A 20,564-nucleotide genomic window follows, 5' to 3' on the forward strand; every position below is an offset into this window, starting at 1 on the left:
AAAAAAAAAAGATACATAGATATTTAGATACACATTGTACAAATATATGAAGAGTTTCCCGGTTGGTGAATAAGATAGAATGAAAAATAAATACTTAAGTGGAGAATGGGGACAAGGAAGACAGGAGGTAGATTAATGATAGCCTGGGTCAAAAGGAATGAGGACCACTAGAGTAAACAGCTTAATAAGTTTAGTATATAATACACACCTCTATGTACATATGTATACTTGTATGTCTTTATGTCAGTTTCTCTAAGAATCATTGCTCTCAAATTCATTCTATATTTGTGGCAATGCTTATTTCAGATATGATAGTATCTAGTTTATATTTCTCTGAAAGTTGTGTTTCAGATAAATAAATCAATGAATGCTCATTTTAAACCTATTTCTCAAGTTTAAATTCATTCCCTTGGTGCTATCTCTTAAATAGCAATAAAATTTCCAGCCTTTGCTCAAGTCGAATGCCCACCTAATCTAGATATTATACTCTTGTGAAAATAACCTCTTTGATAGTAAGGAGATAGCCCAGTCTGGTGGAGATTAAACTGAGACAGCTATGTAACTGTGTGGCTGATATTCCAACTGGCCACATTATCAAGACCCCAGATATTGGAACAATTTCTTTATATAATTAAAGGTGATAATAGTAATAAGGCTGTTGCAGTCTGGCTAGCAGAGACCCTCAAAAAATCTTTTCCATTTAATCCGTGTTCCCCTAACTTCATGTTAAAGATCGTCTCTGATCCTAGTTAAGGATCAGATTTTTTAAATATAGATACTTCAGATCTGTATCTGTATTGAATTCTAATGTGAAGATCTTTGCTAGAATACTTTGAAAGAGATTAGAAATATTGATTCTCATTTAAGTACTTTTAGATCACCGAAATCTCACTAATGAAGAATTTCTTTAGATGATGACTGCCCTTGTCTAGTTAACAAACTATATCATGAACATATAATACATTAATCCCTCAATAAACATGACCCCAAATCTCTAATTGATAAAAGTATCACTTTCCTTTCTGCCTATAATTGATTAAAGTATGGCATTAATGAAATGTACAAGTGTTGCTCAAAATTCATTTGGGTACAACTTTTAAAGCATATTAAGGCTCCAAAACTTCTTGGAAACCTTATTTGACTTTCCTCAGGTAGCAAGTAGTGGTATGATTGGGGTACCCTGAATGGGATAATGATTGCAGATAAACAATAAAGTCTATCCTGCTACCTGGAAGTGTTTTGTTTTGTTTTGTTTTTGGATTTTTTTTTTTTTAGATAGTTTTTATGGCTGAATCCCTGTCACTAGGTCTCAGTTCAAATACCACATTTGTAGGGAGACCAGTATTGATCACTTAGATAAGGCTCTCCAGAAATTAGACTTTGGGACAGAGATGTATATGTAGGAAGTTTACTGGTCAGTGTCCTTGGAATTAACACTCACGGAGGAGTGAAGGAAACCAGAGGTATGCAGTCAGAATCAAGGCCTCAGCAGATTTACCTTTCCCACAAGCTCTGGCACTGGGATGTTAATAAAGAATTATCCCAACTTGTTGCAAAGGAGAAAAACATTTACATCTCCTCATCAGTCAAGCACTGAATGAGCAGTGGGGGCATAATTGTGGGTATATCAGCTCTCTTTGGCTGAGGGTAAATCCCAGAGGAGGGTCCTGGCTAAGAGCTATCAGCCAAAAATACTCCCACAAGCTAGGGAAGTAAGAGCCTAGGTCCTGTGGAGAGAAATGAGGGTGTACAAGAGCATCCATCACATTCCACTTCCTGCATTACTCAAATCCTGGTGCTTCATACATTAAATTCTGGGACCAGCTCCTCCAAAATTCCTGGGGAAGCTTATAAATGGTAAATTAGATGAGCTATAGCCCACACCCTACAGCTAGTCCAAAGCCATAAATTATACTCATTGTTTCCCTCCTCCATTACCATTTCTAGATTCCCCTGCCCTTCAGTGTCACTGCTAATCTAGGTGCCTTACAGACTGGGTGTCACTGAACATCATGCCAGAGGGGTTTGGGCTTACTTACTATAAGCTTCTCAGGCCTTGTCTGTTGCACTGTCCAATTACCATAAAAAATTGGCAAGAGAATATGAAGAGATGCCTGGTAAATCCCCAGGTAAATCATGTGGGGGGTCATGCAGTCTCTTCCCTGTCCCCAGTGTATAATAGTAGCCTTACATTCTCCTGATGATCAGGGCAAACTGTCGTCCCAGGATAATGACTGACTTCTTTCTTATCTGCTGGTCTGTCGGTATGAAAAGCTCAGAGTGACTTGGTAGCAGCTATAGCTTAAATTTTAATGAGGCTTTTGTGACCCTCTGCAGTCTAGCTCTTTAAACTTACGGAATCAAGATTTGTGGAAGCACAGGTTCCTTAAGTGAGTCCCTGGGAGTAATGGTAAGTAAAGCCATCCCTTTGTTCCCATATCATGTATTATATTGGTTGAGGACACAGTTATACATAATGGTCATTGTTGCAAGGCATACTTTATCCACTGGAAGATTGGGGCCCCATCCTCTCAAGCTGAAGTCTCAACCATGCCGTTATCAGGTCTCCTGTTGCTCTATAAGGCTGGAAATTTCTGAGTGCTGTTGTGTGTGATGGAGTCAGTGAATCCCACAGTTATCCCTTTTGTTGAAGTGTTGATTACTTGGGTCGTTATGATGTTATGTGGAATCCATGTTGGTAATATCAAACACTTCTTAGTCCATTTTATAAAGGTGCTGATGAAGCCCTATGGGCAGGAAAGACGAATCCACCCTTTGGTATATGGACAATTCTAGTCAAGATGCATTTCTGCTCCTTCTAGGGTAAAAGGGATCTAATACAATCAATGTACTACCAATATGCTTTGGTATCTTCAAAGGATGGTGACATTTCAAAGGTGCACCACTGGTTTCTGTTGTTAGCAGATTGGATATTTAAAAGTAGTAGTAACTCAATCAAATTGGGTGAATATGAGCCCATACCATTGGACTTATGCACAGATTCTATCCCCGTCATCACAGCTGCTCTATTTATTTGCCTATTGCACCAGCACTGAGATGGCAGATGAGAAAGCCTGGCTGAACTGAACCAGCTCACTTCAATTTGGTTGATAAGTGCTTCATCTATGTTCAATGTTCTCTGTTGATCACCTATGACAAAAAGGTATTCACACTCTGTGACTATCCCCATAGATGCATCCACATACCTATTCCTTATATACTTTTTATCTCAGTCATTAAATCTCCCTCCCTCCAGGCCCCCAACCAATTAGGCTATTCACCATAGTCCATGAGTCCTTATATATATTCTTCCCTTGACACATTGTTCTTAACACACCAAGTAGAAAACCAGATGTACCACCCAAAGCTCTGTTTGGGAAACTTTGGGAAGATTTACTCATACAACTGTTTTTCAGGGTCATTTTTAATTTGCACTCTCATAATTAGCCAACTACCTATAGCAGAACTCAATCATTTGCTCATCTGTTAGCTAATTGTAATGGTCCTCTGCCTGTATTTGTGAGCCATAGGTGTGAGCCGAGAGAGAAATATGGGTATAAGAGTGATAGATGACAGGAGGTCTAAGCTACCTGCTTGTGCATCTTACTTGTGCCTTCTGTCCCTGTTCTAGTTCAATCCAAATGTACAATTCCATCCGAGGATGAATTTCTTTAGGGCTCATCCCACCTTAGGACGTTTTGGGTCTTTCAGGAATCAGTTAATGATAGAAAGGTCTGGCTAAGTGATCACTTGAATATCTCATGGTCAGCTGACCCATAACTTCTGTGAAATGTTTTTTGACTAGAGCGCAGTTCTCCACTGCAGGTAGCAAAATCTTGTGCCAGAACCCTTGGAGTCTACGTTGTGATTCTTTTATTAGAGTTTACAGTAAAGCTCCACATGGCATCCTTTCCCATCACTGATACATGTAATAGTATACAATCTGTTGGGTCATATGCTCCAAATGGTAGAACCACCTGCATAAGACCTACTACAGAGATCTTATTTTATGTTCTCATATCCAGTGAAAACTGGCAACCTTTGCTGTCACTCAGTTAATGGATCAGTGAAATACTCCCAAGTATGATACATGCTGTGTCTAGAATCCAAAGTGGTGTGGTCACTTTGTCTTTTAATTGTGTTAGATTGTTCCAACATGCCCCAAACCACTGGATTCCTAAAAATATCACTGATGTGGTTGTTTCCTACACCTTCATAGGGTTTATTTTGTTATTTTCTGGCACACATGTATCTTTTTGAGGCCCCCAATATATTTGTAACTTCTTGGTACTCTTGTCCAATTAACATGATGTCATTGATATAGTGAGCTAATCAAAATGTCTGGGTACCTGAACCAATTCTGCAAAGAACGTGGCCCAGATTTCTTCTGACTAATTATGAATATGAAGAATGGGGAAGTTAACATAGCATTGGGTCAAGACAGCGAATATGTAGTAAAGTGTGTTAGTCTGCTCAGGCTACTGTAACAAAGTACTATACTCTGATGGCTTACATAGACATTTATTTCTCACAGTTCTGGAGCCTGGGAAGTCCAAGATTAGGATGCCAGAGGACGTGGTTCCTGGTGAAATTTCTCTTCCTGTCTTAAAGATCACTGTTTTCTCTCAGTATTCTAACATGGCAAAGAGAAAGAACAATGATAAATCTTCCTCTTTTTGTAGGGACAGTAATCCCATCATGAGGACCCCACCCTCATGACCTCATCTAAACCTAATCGTCTCCCAGAGGCCCCACCTCTAAATACCATCACCTCAGAGAGTAGGGCTTCAACGTATGATTTCTTTAGAGGGATACAAATATTCAGTCCACAATATATAGGAACTCTGGTAAAGATTTCCTTCATTGACTAAAAGAGAAAGTAATACAGAAAAAAGTTATTTTTTCTGTATTGTGTCCATGTAACGATAAACACAAGGACAAAAGAGGCAATGCACTGAAAATGGTCGAAGGATGATAGTCTCCCGGGATACTGATGATATCCTTGAGCTGCAAAACTTTCCTGGAGTTCTTATTACACTAAGAAGATTTTTCTTATTTAAAGCTCTAGCCGTTTGAATTAGTTAATGCAACAATACATGCTGTACAAATGAACTCCAAAATATCAATAGCTTGATACCATACAAATTACATCTCTCTCACTTGACAGTTAAATCAGGGTGATTCCAGTCAGGTGACTCTCCTCCAAACAATGATAGTGGAACCATGGCTTCCTTCAAATTTTGGCTCCACCAATCTTCAAAATTTGGTTTCGAAATTACCATGGGGATCACCTCATTTCCAGCAGTAGGAATGGGGGAAAGAACATGGAAGATTATACAGAGGAGGTTTTTAATAAATTAGGCCTAGAACCAGCATATATCATTTTGTTGACATTCTCTAGACCATATGGTTAGTCTGAACTGCAATCGATAATGAGAAATTATTTTTCCAGAAAGAATTAGAAAGAGGTGTAATTAGTTGAGATGTCACAGTCCATTCTCATGTGCCTCAAATATCCCTCTGCTACCTTTCTCTACATATTAAACACCTTCTAAAGAGAGATAACCCTAAGTTCCACCCAGCTACTGCCACCAACTCAAATTTCAGAATTTTCAGGTGAGGTACATTTTTTTTTTTCAGATCCAGGTGTGGCTCTTCATGATGTAGCAAACTATCAACCAAAGTAAAAATTGTATCATGACCTAATGGACAATGATGGACCCGGCAGATAATAACTGGTGATTACCTCATTCAGTAAAGGAAGAAACACAAAGCAATTCTTGGTCCGTAGCATTTATGAACTCTTCTATGAGTCATGAAGGCTTCCTAAATTGGGAGTGGAAAAATTCTTCATCAGATCCTGATTCTGCTCTCCTTCAGAAATTCCTTTTGTCTATTGTTCTCTGTGGTTCTTGATTCCACTCTCCGTGATGATATCTACAGTGTTTTCTAAAAATGCATGTGGGGGAAGAACGTCTCTCACCACATGCTTCCAGCTCCTGGAAGATTATGAGTCCAAGAGTTGTTTTCAGGCTGCCAGTGCCAAAAGCTTTTTAAAAGACTAAGTTTATAGAAGTTTTGGCAATACAATTTCTTCAAAAACTTAGTAGGCATATGATCTGTTTTATTCCAGTCCTGTTCCATGTACTTGTAATCCCATCCAAAATTTTTTCTAGATCTGTTTCTCAAGCCAGATTGATTGATTTAATTGTTTGCCTTCTCACTTTATATTTCAGTTAATGGTGGAGATGTACGGGCTTTCTGGCACAATGGTTTTGGAGGAGATGGCCACAGCTGTAATCTGATCCTTGGTTCCAGGCTGCATATGAATAGCCCTTAATCATTCAAAGTATTCTGCCTTTTACCTGTTACTATTAGTGGTCTAAGCTGTAAATTTTGGTAACCATTTAGCACTCTCAAATCTGGACTCTTTAATTCCTTTTTATTTCTTTTGGCAATTCAGCCAATCCTTTCCCAGATAAACCTTTTTATTATATTACATTCTCAATACACAATATTACCCTTATCCTTTTCAACCATTTTCTCTAGAGGTACAGGCTCAGTAGGTACCAGGTCTGATTCCCAAATTATCATGGGCAACACTTTTATCAAATGGTTTACAGCTACAAACTACATACATTGGTTCCCATCTGGACTGCTTCCAATATCATCAGTTCCCTTCCTGCCTGCTACCCAACCTCTAAGCTACTGTAGTTTATTTAGTTGTTATAATAACACCCCATTTCCTGGTACCGTTCTCCATTTTAGACTTGTCAATACTACTTCTCACTATCAGAAATAATCATGTTTATTTCTTGTTTTTGCTTGCTTAATACCTGCCCTTTCTTACTAATACATAAGTTTTATGAGTTTAATGTCTGTCTTTCATCACTTAATCATCTGTATTTAGAGCTGTGCCTGACTCCTAGCACATACTCAATATATAACTGTTTAATATATGAATAAATAAGTAGTTTGTTTTACTGTGTTTCACAGCCAAGATTATATTTTGAGAACTAAATACATGTCTTGCCAATATTTTACATGACCACATTAAAGGATCTTGGAGAATCTTATGTATACATATAAAACAGAAGCAACCTACTATATCTTTAGTAACAACATACGTGATCTTCCTGGTTCTCCACACTAAGCGAAGTCTCATCAGTGTGATTAAGAGGTAGTCTTTTTTTTTTCTTTACCAATAACTCAGTGAGAGACCTCTGCCCTGCAACATTTATACATAACACCAAAAATGCCTGATCAACTAAAGAAAACATTTTCTCAATCTTTTTTTAGAAAAAAAAATCTGTTTTATAAAATGAGTGTTTGCCTGAATTGATTGAATTTCCCCATGGTTACAAGGAAAGACTCTAGCTTGCCTAAGATGACATAGAACTGATTTTATATTTTTATCATTTATCCTTAGCACCTACTCCGGGGTCTAGGTCTTCCTCACTATTGATTGTGCTTCCTTTTAAATTTTCTCTTAGATGGCCACGCTGTGATTCTAAAAATCCATATGCTTTTACACATCAAAATTGGTTAGCACAGTTATAGATCATTGAGTAGGTTCCAAAGCCTATCGTTAATATCAATCCTTGGCAAACAAAATATTTATATATATATTTTTTAAATATTTATATTTTCTAGCAAAATATGTACTGAAGTTAAGCATACATATCTGATGAATCATTCACTCTTCTGTGTTTTGTTGTTGTTGTTGTTGTTTTCATTACACAAATTTTCAGTGATTACATGGAAAAATATACAGGCAAAGACTCCAAATAAACAAGTGAACTTATTTAGAAGAGATACTGTATACCAATAGCAACATAAAGGTTTTAATTTTGGTTTTAGTGTAATTTAGACACATTAAAGGCACAGGTCAGATTAATTCCTGACATAACCAGTTTCTTAAACTTTGTTTCCTAGATCTAAAGACATGGGCATACATAGAATTTCCATCACCTAAAGCTATGTTGGCATCATTGTGATGGCTTACTGTACTTCTGCAATTACTTTATCTTTCTTACCATTTTGCGATTCTTCCTGTCAATGCCATGTCTCTGATAATGTCACCTTGAGCAGTGATTGTATAAATGCTTAGAATTACTGATAATTTCCACAGACAGCATCTTCTAGTGAAGTAGGATGGGAATATTTTTCTATTACGTGCCGATGTCTTACAGTGACTGATTTCCTACAAGATGGCTGTTTCGGCATCCAAAGCAAGGACTCTAGTCCCAAGCGAAAACTCTATGCACAAATTAGAAATGAATGAAAAAAGTTTCCTAAAATAGAGCTGCATTGGAAGATGCTTTCTCTCTCAAAAAAAATTTCTGAAATCTGATAATCTCTAATTAACAAAGATTATTATAACTCCAAACACAGAATTTTGTGAGGTAACAGAAATGTAAAAGTCTTTTGTCTTGATGATTTTTATATTACTTTATTTGGGTATTTTTTATATTACTTTATTTGGGTATTTGACAATCTATTGCTTAGTCTAATTGTTTACAAAGCTGAATTTTCTTAAAATATTAGAACTCTAGGTTTAAAAAGAAATGACTTAGTACAGAAAGAGGAAAAAAGGAAATACAATAAAGAAGGAGCAATAAAAATGTTTTTGGATTGGTTACAGATTTATTTTTATTTTATTTCACTTTTAAGGACTATTCATAAGGTTGACTATATGTCAGATAGCTAGAAACTTAAAGCCTATATTTTAAAAACCAGGCCCATAAATTTGGACAGATACAGTTTTAACAGTGACTCAAACTAGATAGATAGGTACATAGATGATTAATAGATAGATGATAGATAGATATTATATATAAAGTGCAACATCTTTTAAAATTTAAGTCAAAATGCTCTTATGCATTACCGCTTGATCATAAATTCAAAATGTACTCTAAAATGCTAATTTCTAGAAAATATAATGCCTAAGGCAATTTTACAGTACTTGTGATTTGTGCCATTCCTGTCTTGCTTATTATAATTTCAAAAGATTTATAGAACTTTTCTAGTAATTCTTTTTTAAGAAAACCTGAACATGCAAAATTTTAAATAACACATTCACTTTTTAAAAAGAATATATTAATATATTCTCAACTTTGTTTGGAGGAGGAATGAAGTTAAAGAACACTTATTTTACTGAAAATTATTGTGTGCACGTTTTGATCAACATAAGCTTTTGAGATTACACAAAATTAATCTTGTCATAATTGTTATTATTAATCTGACCATGCAGGGTAACATTGACTCACCCCTTATTTTTCATGGTCCTGGTTCCCTCTTTGATCAGGCTGTTTCCCAGGGTTATACATAGACCCTCACAGATATTTATCCCTGGAAAAAAAATCTACTCATTATCAATATATGTGTGTCTTAAGTGACAGAGATGAAATATACAGGGGAAGGAGATTGTGGATGTATGAATCTGGAGTAGGATCAAAGAATCATAGCACTTGTAGACTAGAGTTTTCAAACTTGGACGCCAGCAGAGGCTTGGAAGGTAATATAAACTGATTGAACAGGCAGGTATAATCTGATCGACTGTAGTGGACATGAAAGTCTATGCTCCCTCAAAAAAAGAGAGCATCTGCAAAGGTCAAGCAATTGTTTCTCTGCTGAAATGTGGACTAGATTTTACCAGCATAGGAAGAGAAGTCAGAAATAGTTTTTTTACATCAACTCTCAATTAAATGTAAGGATCTAATTCAAATTATTGAATAATATACAAACCATACAAGATACATCACTGTGGACTATCAACAGCCAGTTTTAAGCCTATAAATAGATCTGTGTAGAAATTAGAAACTTATTATATGGGGCGCCTGGGTGGCATAGTCGTTAAGCATCTGCCTTCGGCTCAGGTCATGATCCCAGTGTCCTGGGATGGAGCCCCGCATCGGGCTCCCTGCTCCACGGGGAAGCCTGCTTCTCCCTCTCCTACTCCCCCTGCTTGTGTTCCTGCTTTTGCTGTCTCTCTCTGTCAAATAAATAAATAAAATCTTAAAAAAAAAAAAAAGGAAATTAGAAACTTACTATAACAGAAATCTGCAAAAAAATTTTAATTGAAATTTAGTATCTTTCAACATTGTTCAGTCATGGGTCCTATCATTTCTTATTATCTCATGCCTGTTAGCTTTATTTTTTTTCATATCCATTTATATGCTTTTAGGCTTCTGAATACTCTTGAGATTGTGACCAGTGTTGGTCCAAAAATCCCAACGACAATGTTAGTGTGACCACTCATCAGTGGAAGACAGTGTGGGTGTAAGGTTGAGAAATGGAGACAAGAGATTTAGAAGATTGGTTGACAGGTTGATTCAAGGAACTGAGATTATCCCTCTCCTCTATGAAGAGTGGCACCTCTTCATCCATTTGGGTATCCCTAGCTATGTGGGAAAAAAACCTGAATTCATGTCATTAATGGTGTTTAATGTTAAATAGCAACAGAAAATTCTAATCTAGACTATCGGTCCTGGGGGGGCGGGGAGGAAGAGTTGGAACCAAGTCCAAAATTTGGTATGAGAAGCAATCATTTTTGAAGGCAATAATTAGCAGAAGAGGCAAATGAAAAATGGTTAGAAAATTATTGTAGACAGAATTCAGCTACTGGTGGAACTGGTTTTGCTCCCCCATTTCTCCTTCCCTCACCCTCAACCCCCACCCTACCCCCACATGGGCTCTGCCTCCTGTTACATTACAGAATAAATTAAAGTGGTTTCAGGATGGAAGAAATACACTCAGGGGATAGTTCTGACATGGCTACAAAAGGGAACCTCTCCACGGCAGATCAAGTTTTGGCTTTATTTCTGTTCCACCTTTACTCCCTTGAACTAACCTTGTCAGTGGTGAGCCATTTCTTAGTCACTGAGACTGCTCTTGGAGACAAGTTGGCTTCTCATCAATCCAGACCTTTGGGAGGCAGTTTAAACAAAGGTTCTATGCCTCAGGCAATGAATCTCATCACAGTGTTTTCTCATTTAGAGTCACTCCAGCTAGCTTTGCCCTGACCATTTTAATACTCAGCTGACATGTCAATTGTGTCTTATGCTGACAAATCCATAGATGTTAGTTCTTGGGCAGCTTTTTACTCTTGCTTCCAGCCTGAGGGTTCCAAACAAGTCCACTTAGAAGGCTCTGAATATGAGCCACCTTTGAAGTCACTGAAAGAAATACCTTATTTTTTTTTTACTCAGTTATATATTTACAATGTATATTCCACATATTTTTTTAAATTAAAATTGTATTTTAAAATAAAATAGTATTTTAGGTTAAGTGCAGGAATTTGATTCTGTCCTAAATGATAGAGATATCAAGTCATTGGCATTCTTTTTTCTTTTTTTCTGTATGTTATCATAATGTCAAATAAAAAATCTGGATCTAGGTAAAGAGAAACTTTATTTGAGAAAATTATTGCAGTAGAGTGGGGGGGATGAATAGCAGGAGGGGGCTGTTGCAATAGGAAGAATGTCTAACCAGGAGATTGCCAGCTTCTCAAAGATTAGCCAGAAAAGCTCTTTTCTTCATAAAGAAGATTAAACAGAGCTACAAAAAGATGAGGTTTGAGGAAGTGGATGAGCAAGGATAAGGTGGCCAGGCAGTAGATCGGAGAAGGTTTTATCCAGAGGTCTGTCTATTCTCAGGGTGGGGACCTTAAAGAAGGGTTGTATGTAGGCTCAGGCTAAGGGTAGATCCAACTCCAGAGGCCTGGGAGGGGAGAAACTTAATTTGGTTACCAGCCTTTTGTTCTGATTTATCAGTGGGAACAAAACAGTCCATCTAATCATTTGTTAGACAAAGAATGGGAATTTGGAGGGTCCATATCTGGCCTTGTTGGAGGTGAACAAATGGATCATCTGTTGTTTTATCTAAGTCAAATGAGGAATGGTGGCTCCTCGCAGTAAGTCTTTTCCTGAGCACAAAGGGGTGGAGGGATTGTCTAATCATTGCTGCTCTCCACACTCAAGACCCAGATAAAATTCAACGTTGTCAATAAGAATTTCACAGTAAGGTACAAAGAGAAAGCTAAAGAGAATCCAAGTTCAAGGAACTAGAATCCCACTGGGGGGACATTCCACAATGTAATAAAGCTCAAGAAGGTAATCCGTACCTATAGGGCAGTGGTTCTCAGCTGAGACTGATCCCTTCATCCCGTCCCCTGGGGCATCTGGAAATATTTTTGGTCGTTGCAAATGAAGGTGGGGTTGCTACTGGAATCCAGTGGGTAGAAGCTGTTAAACATCCCCACAAGAAATAATTACCCAGCCCAAACAGTGAATAATACCAAGGCTGAGAAACTCTGCTTAGGGGAAAAAACACAAGTTAGAGAATTGGTTAGTTTGCTGCCATGTTCTGGCTGTGTAGATTGTCATAAGTAGCTAGTTTGAGCCTCGACTTTCTAACGTATTAACCAGGGATAATACTATTTATTTCATAGGGATTGTGAGGATTAATGAGATAAAATCTGTGTAAGCACCTACCACAGTGCCTGGCAAATAAAAGTCAGGTAGAAAATATTAATTGCTTATGCATTTCCCAATTCTCCTATCGACTTTTATCCATTTCTCACATTGACTCTTCTGGATTAACTTCTTTGGTTGTCATTTATTTCCCATTAATTGGGAGGAGAGGCTAGCCAGAAGAATCTGGGTTTGGGAGGACAGGGAACAGAGCTTAAGTATCACCAAGATGAGTTTGATGACCTTAGGCAAAGCAACTTACTCTCTGTTTTAGGGTTTTTTGTGGTTTTTTTTAAGATTTTATTTATCTATTTGACAGAGAGAGAGAGAGAGCAAGCAGGGGGGCTGGGCAGTAGAGGGAGAGGCAGAGGGAGAAACAGACTCCCCACTGAGCAGGGTGCCCTAAGTGGGGCTTGATCCCAGAACCCTGGGATCATGATCTGAGCCAAAAGCAGACACTAACTGAGCCACCCAGGTGCCCTGTTTTAGTTTTCTTAACTGTCAAAAGATGAAAGACATTTTCCCTTACCTGTCTCAGGGATGAAAACAAATGACTTCATAGGGAAAGCAATGGTTTGCCCAGAAGAAGTAATCAATAAATGATTTTTGCTTCAACAACATGTGAAAGCACTTTCAGAAGGTATGAGCATTATCTAAATTGAGGGCCATAAGTGGCTATTAAAATTTATTTCACTGTAATTTATTTACCTAGTCTTTTGTTGATGTGGGTGCTCTTTAATTTTTCTAAAGTTATATTTTAAATTAAAGAACTATCTACAAAATTTTTAAAAGTCTGTACAGATGAGTCTCAAATTAAGAGTGCAAAATTTCTTCCACATTCATATCCATTTCAACTCTATATAATTTCTTTTCATAGTTTCTGAATTTTATTTCTTTGGGGACTGTCCTTTATATGCTTAAAATAAATATTTTGATATTTTTTCATGATTTACTAATTTTTGACAATATTATTTGATTCCAGTCTTTGAAAAATTAATCATACAGTGACTAATCCAACTATGTGTTCTTTTCTCCCTTGTCTCCTAAAGTTTATTGCTTATATTATTATTTTAAAAATTTCTAAGTTCATAAATTTCACATCTGTAGTGCAATTAGTTGTGTTCCAGTTTTACTATGGGTTGATTCCAAAAATATAAGGCCAGTAAAAACAATTTATAGCTTTTAAATTATGTAAGTATAAAAAATAAATAAATAAATAAATAAATTATGTAAGTATATTAACTTGTATAAATATGTAACCCAAATACTGAAATTAAAACTGTAAAGAAATGTAATCATATGATACTGAAATTTCAATGCTCAAAGGAGAATATCCTAAACATCTGCATCTAGTGACTTTTCCTTTCTTTTGAGCTTTTTACATATATATGTAAAATTTTATATATACATATATAATATATACATATACATATATATACACATATATACACATATACATACATATACATATATACACACATATATACATACATATACACACATATATACATATATACACATACATACACACACACACACACACACACATATATATATATATATATATATATATAATTTCAGGGACCACTAATGCATAATTATCTTGTCATTTTCTTCTTGAATACTTTTTTAAAAAATTCTTGCTCTGTAGTTTCCTGTTGCAGGTAAGTTTCCCCAGGTAACAGACTCTGAGACAGAGATTTGTGTTCAGGAAATTGAATTGACTGGGTCTTCCTCCTAAGGATCAGCCTGGTGTGGGATGGAGGGGAAGGAGGATGGATTGAATAAAGAAGCAGAGTTGAGGTAAAAGGAAAAGCTGGGCTGTGAAGTAGTTATAATAAATGCCTCACATCATCTCATGAGGATTTCCTGACCAGAGATACTCCTTCAGAACTGTCCAAAATTGGAACAAGGGAGTCGGCATTAGGTGTGGATTACACTGAGGAGGCATGATGTTGGGACAATATTGGGATGATGGGTGGGGAGGAGACCAGCTGCTAACTGTCAGCAATCCAGCAGGTGGGGGAATGCATGCTCAGACCTGAAAGGGGTCATAGCCAGGGAAAGAAGGAGTCATTTTCAGTATGAGGTCCTTGAACATTTGAAACACTGGATTTGTTTTTTCTTTATGCTTCACTGAGAATTTGAGTAGATTCCATTTTTCTCAAGTTGTGTCTTTATTATCTGCTTAGCAGTAGTGTTCTTTTTTTTTTTAAGATTTTATTTATTTGAGAGAGAGCACTAGCAGGCAGGGAGAGCTCTAGTTGGGGGAGAGCACACTCCCTGCTGAGCAGGGAGCCTGATGCAGGGCTTGATACCAGGACCCTGGGATCATGACCAGAGCCACCCAAGCAACCCAGCAGTAGTGTTCTTATGAGAAGTCAATCTGCCAACAGATTCTTGCGGTATGTTGTACCTCTTTTTTCTCTCTGTGGAAGGTCATGGAATTTCTCTTTATCCTATGAAGGTGTGTAAATCACAAGGTATGGTTCTTTTTCATCCTAATCAGCATTTCTATGTGTCCTATAATATGAAGATTTATCTTTCTTTACCTAAGACAATCTTTATTTTATTATTTATTCCATTCTTTCTTCCCATTCATCGTCTCAGCTCTTTTCATCTAGGACTCCTCCTATTTGATGAGATCTAGAGTCTTGGGTCTTTCCTCCTTGGGAAGAATCTCTCCTTTTATTATCCTTCTCTTTATCTTTTGCTCTTTTTGTCTTCTGGGGTGTTTTGTCAATTTCTCTCTTTCATCAACAGCTAGATCCTTAGCTTTGTTCATCTTACTTTTCATTCTATATGCTGACTTTAAAAATTGTCTAGGTACTTTTAATACTCTTTTTTTCTTTGACAGCAGTCTCTTTTATAAATGCTATAAATGCTTATTTTCCTCTGAATACACTAAATCTATCTTGTAGATGCTCTTTGCTTCTCTGTATTATTTCTGTTTCTGCCTAGTCAGCTGTATGTTTCCCCACCCTGGTATTTTCTTTAATATTTTGTTCATGTTTGGTGATTCATGATTCATTATTTCATGAAGAAAAACAACTAGTTTGATTACTATAGGTTGTTTTCATAGGTTACTTTACAGATAGATATAAATCTTTTTCCCTAAGGGACTATTAAATATGCATGGGGTGTGTGTATGTGTATATCACTATGGGCTAGGTTTTATATATATATATATATATTTACACACCATATATCATGACATAGCATGATATATCATATCATATATATTATGTATATATATTTATATGTGTGATATATTTGTATATCATATTTAATATTTACTTATATATTTCTATATTAAATATATATAATAGTTTGTGTGTTATATATTTTATATATGCTATATTTTATGTTTTATATTTTCTACATGTTATGTTATATATGATTTATATATTTGTATATATACAAATACATACATATTTGTATTTATATTTATACACACACATACATACTATAAGTGTGTGTGTGTGTTTAATCTAAATGTCCTGAATGGTTCTTCTGTTCCCAAATGTCTCCTCTACTAGCCTCAAATTCTCATTATTTTAAGTATTTTCATAAGGTATATTTTTGGTCATGTTTTCTGCTCTTTTCTTCCCACAACCATCCTAGCTTTACTTCTCATCCCCAATCCCACACCATGGCCCAAGAAGACATTTCTGATCTGATTAGTCAGCAGTCAAACAATAATGAAGTCATTCTCACTAATGTTGAGTGTGCATTAAATCATACACATCCATCTTCTCTATCTCTACTCTTTTTCCAACTCTTTTCTATCTTCCTGGATGCTTATTATGTAGGTGAAAGAGCTCACCAAGGACTAGGTTTCTAGAATTAGCCATCATAAACTTCTTCTTGTCTCTACTTTTTTTATTTATGTGACCAGTCTGAGGGTGTAAGTTCTGAATGTAAAGATTTTTGGGCAACATATAAGGTCCCACATAGGCTACTAGAAACTAGAATTTACCAGAGCTGTGTATAATGTACCAGGCTTTTGTACAGCACATAATAATGTGTTTTGGTTCCTATTCATGATTATTCCTTTTGTGTTTTGCCCTTCTAAAAACACAGACAAAAGAAAGTATGATGGGCAGGCATTTGATTTAATGAATACCTCACCCTAATTCCTAATAGCATCCATTCATTTGTTTTCTTAAGTCTACATGAATCCATTTAAAATTATAAATATTTATTAAGAATATAACTATTTATGGGGTGATTGGGTGGCTCGGTTGGTTGAGTATCCGACTCTTGATTGCGGCTCAGGACATGATCTTGGGGTTGTGAGACAGAACCCTGTGTTGGGCTCCACACTGTATGTGGAGCCTGCCTGGGATTCTCTCGCTCTCTCTCTCTTGCTCTCTCTTTCCCTCTTCTTCTGCTCCTCCCCTCTAAAAAAAAATAATAATAATAATCCCATTTATCAATTAGCTTCCACCAACATTTTTCCTTAAAGACTTATATTTACAGTTTAGACCTTCTTTATGTGCCACCAACCACCACACCCACCTTTACTTCCCAGCCCACTCGGGTTACTGCATTTTAATTTTAACTCCACTTGTTTCATTTCTACTAGGAGAAAATAAAAGCACCTTTCAGTACATATGAGCATTTTTTTATACTGATAACACTGAAGAAATTCTAATTTAAATAAGTTTCCTTCATATCATTTTTGCATTTTATCTAATATTAATAACAAATTACTTTTGGCATGCCTCTCCCTTGATGAGGGCATACCAGTGTGTTTCTACTTTAGATTTAGAAATGAAGCATTAACACATTGGCATAGATTGATTCCTTGATTTCACTAGAAAGCTCAAACAAGGGACGTGGGACATCAATTGTTTGTTAAGAATAAAGAGGATCCAAAACTTCCCATCACCTGCAAAGGGTAGTCCTTGTTAATGTACCACTTTGAGAAGAGGTGAGTAGCTATAGTGTACTACATAAGCGGGTGTACTTGCCTATGTGTATGGCTGTGGGCATGCATTGAGGAGGTGGGATGGGGGATTGGCAGGAGATGTTATAGAAAACTGTTCTTTCTTCATAGTTTTGCCAAGAGCTTTCATTGCTCCCCAACATCACTGTGTCCAGAGGTAGTGGGACTGTAGAGCATTATTTGAATAAATGACAGAGATGTGGGAAAAGAAGGGTGAATGACCTGAAGGCAGAAAAGTGTGAAGAGGCTTGCTGGGCTTCAAAGTCTGTCACTCTGTTGCTGAGGCAACCATTGCTAGCGTAAAAATAAGATCCATTGTTACCTTTATGGTTGTGTTGAGTTGTTGGAGGAAAAATAGAAAAGAATTTGGATCATCCATTCTCAGGAGACCCGTTTGAATCGTTGAAGCTTAATGTCATTTGTCTGTATCTCTTTCAACTACGCATTCCACATACCAATTTGCTTAAATGGTGGATGCACATGCCAAATCTAATTATCCCTTATCTCACAAAGTCATTAATCATTCCTATCCATTATTCATTGACTACCGATAGCTACTCCAATCTTTAGTACATGAAACTTCAATATGCATTAGAATACTATGTTTATGAGTGGCATTTATTTCTGAAATGTACTGCATGGCATTTCTTAGTTAGATGAAGTATTCTTGGCATGAAAGCCGGTGGTGTGTTTTATGTTGCTCTCCTTATAATCTATAAAAATAATAAAATAAAAACAATATGCTAGAGACAATTGTAAAGCCGCTGATAATTATTCAGTGTGATGTTAATTAGCACAGTGGAGTGGAAATGTTGTGCAGCCTAAACAGTATCCAAGAATTTCAAGGCACACTGAAGAGCAATTGTAAGTTATCACAAGCATCAGTGGGGAATGGTGTGAGGGGAATATATGTCTAGTTAAAAGAAAAAAAAATACTGTGAAACGGGGATAACTACAGCATTCTCTAACTGTTTAGCATTATCAACTGCTACATTCTATACAATTCATGCTGTCCCATATATATTTTGACTTTTCGTTTTCTTGTAAAATATTGAGTGGTACTGAGATACATGTAAACTAGGAACATGTTCAAACCCCTTTTAGTTTCAGACCCTCAGTCTATTGCAGAGCAGAGATTTGAACTCGGATCTCATGACTGCGACCTAGGGCTTTCCTCCATGGGTACCAAAGGATATAACCAAAATTTTTTCAGTGTCTCCTACACAACCAGCTATGTAACACAGCGCTGTTACATATTATTTTCACTATTGAAAAGACTATTTATGTTAATATCTATATTTACATCTATAACATCTATCAATTGATTGATGAAGAGTAAAGGGATGTCAGGGTTAAGTATCTTGTCCAAGTTTCCTAGATAACAAATGGGTCTGCCAAGATTTGAATCCTGACCTGTCAGATTTAAACTATAATCTGCATATTTCCAAATGCTCTACCTTTTGCTGATTTCATATAATGCCAGAGAAGTAAGAAGAACTTACTCTTTCTTTATAATACAAACTAATGTTTGATTCTGCAGAGAACACTTAATCTAATTCCTTCATTTTAATGGTGAGAAAGTGGAGGTCTAGAGAAGGTTACTGCTTTTGCATATATATATATATATATATATATATATATATATATATATATATATATATATAATTATTGTTAAAGTTGAGTTAAAACAGATTTCCTAGCTTTTAATCTTGTTGATACATCCCCCACAACACCACAATTTACTCTTGAGCCACTCATAATTGGAATATCATACCATCCTTTACTTTCATTTCCTCTTTCTAGCTAAAATCTGTATGTATTGTAATATTGAGCTCAAAACCTTTATTTTCCATAAATCTTTACCAAATTTGCAAAGCACAAAATTTCTCTTTTCTTGCAACTCGTAGAATGTATACATGGCACAATGACTCTGTTCTTACTTGCTGTATCTTTTTATTTATCCCTCCTTGTAATCACTCATGTATAAAAATCACCTTTTTAAAACATGTTCAGATCTTGTCCCACCAGCTAGACAGAAAGTTCTGTGAGAAAAACTTGTACACTTCCTTGTAGCTCCTCACTCTTCCCAGTGTATTGACTTTGCCATGATGGGCACTCAGTCAATATTTGGTGATTGCTTGATTGATTTTGGTCATGACAGCAAATTGTTTGGTTTATTTACAGGTTACATCAAGTCAAATAATATGAAGTTTTATTATTAAAAAGAAGCAAAAGAGAATTACAGAGGTTGGAAATTCACTGCCTGCTATCACACAGGTGGAAAATCAAAATAGCAATTTTAGTAGTCAGCTTTTTCTTTTGTGTGCCTATGAGCTCCATGTTTGAATGTAAATTGCCTGAAAATAATTGTTAGTATTTATATTTCAAAGTATATTCAAATATATTTCACATATATTTTTCATACCTTTGGAACACTGACTTGTGCACAGTTTCCTGAAGAGATTTTGTAAGCTCAACATATGATGAAAAGGAAGATGATGAGTACTGGGCTGATCTTGTTAAAAATTTTGTGAGGTATGAAAATAAATAGGTACAATTACATAGGGGAGCTTAAAAGAGGGGGAAAAGAATGGTCTCTTTCTCTTTTGGTATATATATATATGTCTCAATTATCTTTAGAATAACCATGTTGGGGAGAGGGTGGAAGAACATGGAGGAGAAAGAAAAAACTGAAATATTAAATAAAGCTAGATTCCCAAATGCAAGGATCCTCTAGGGTGGCTTTTCAGGAATGATTTTATTTTTTATTTTTTTATTTCTTTTTAAATTTTATTATGTTATATTAGTCACCATACAATACATCATTAGTTTTTGATGTGGTGATGCACGATCCATTGTTTTCGTATAACACCCAGTGCTCCATGAAGTATGTGCCCTCCTTAATACCCATCACCAGGCTAACCCATCCCCCCCTCCCCCTCCCCTCTAAAACCCTGTTTTTCTCTCAGAGTCCATAGTCTCTCACGGTTCATCTCTCCCTCCAATTCCGCCCCCCCTCATTTTTCCCTTCCTTCTCCTAATGTCCTCCATGCTATTCCTTATGTTCCACAAATAAGTGAAACCATATGATAACTGACTTTCTCTGCTTGACTTATTTCACTTAGCATAATCTCCTCCAG

The sequence above is a fragment of the Leptonychotes weddellii genome, chromosome 3 (genome assembly GCF_054177405.1).
Source record: "Leptonychotes weddellii isolate Sample4059 chromosome 3, ASM5417740v2, whole genome shotgun sequence".
Lineage (NCBI taxonomy): Eukaryota > Metazoa > Chordata > Mammalia > Carnivora > Phocidae > Leptonychotes > Leptonychotes weddellii.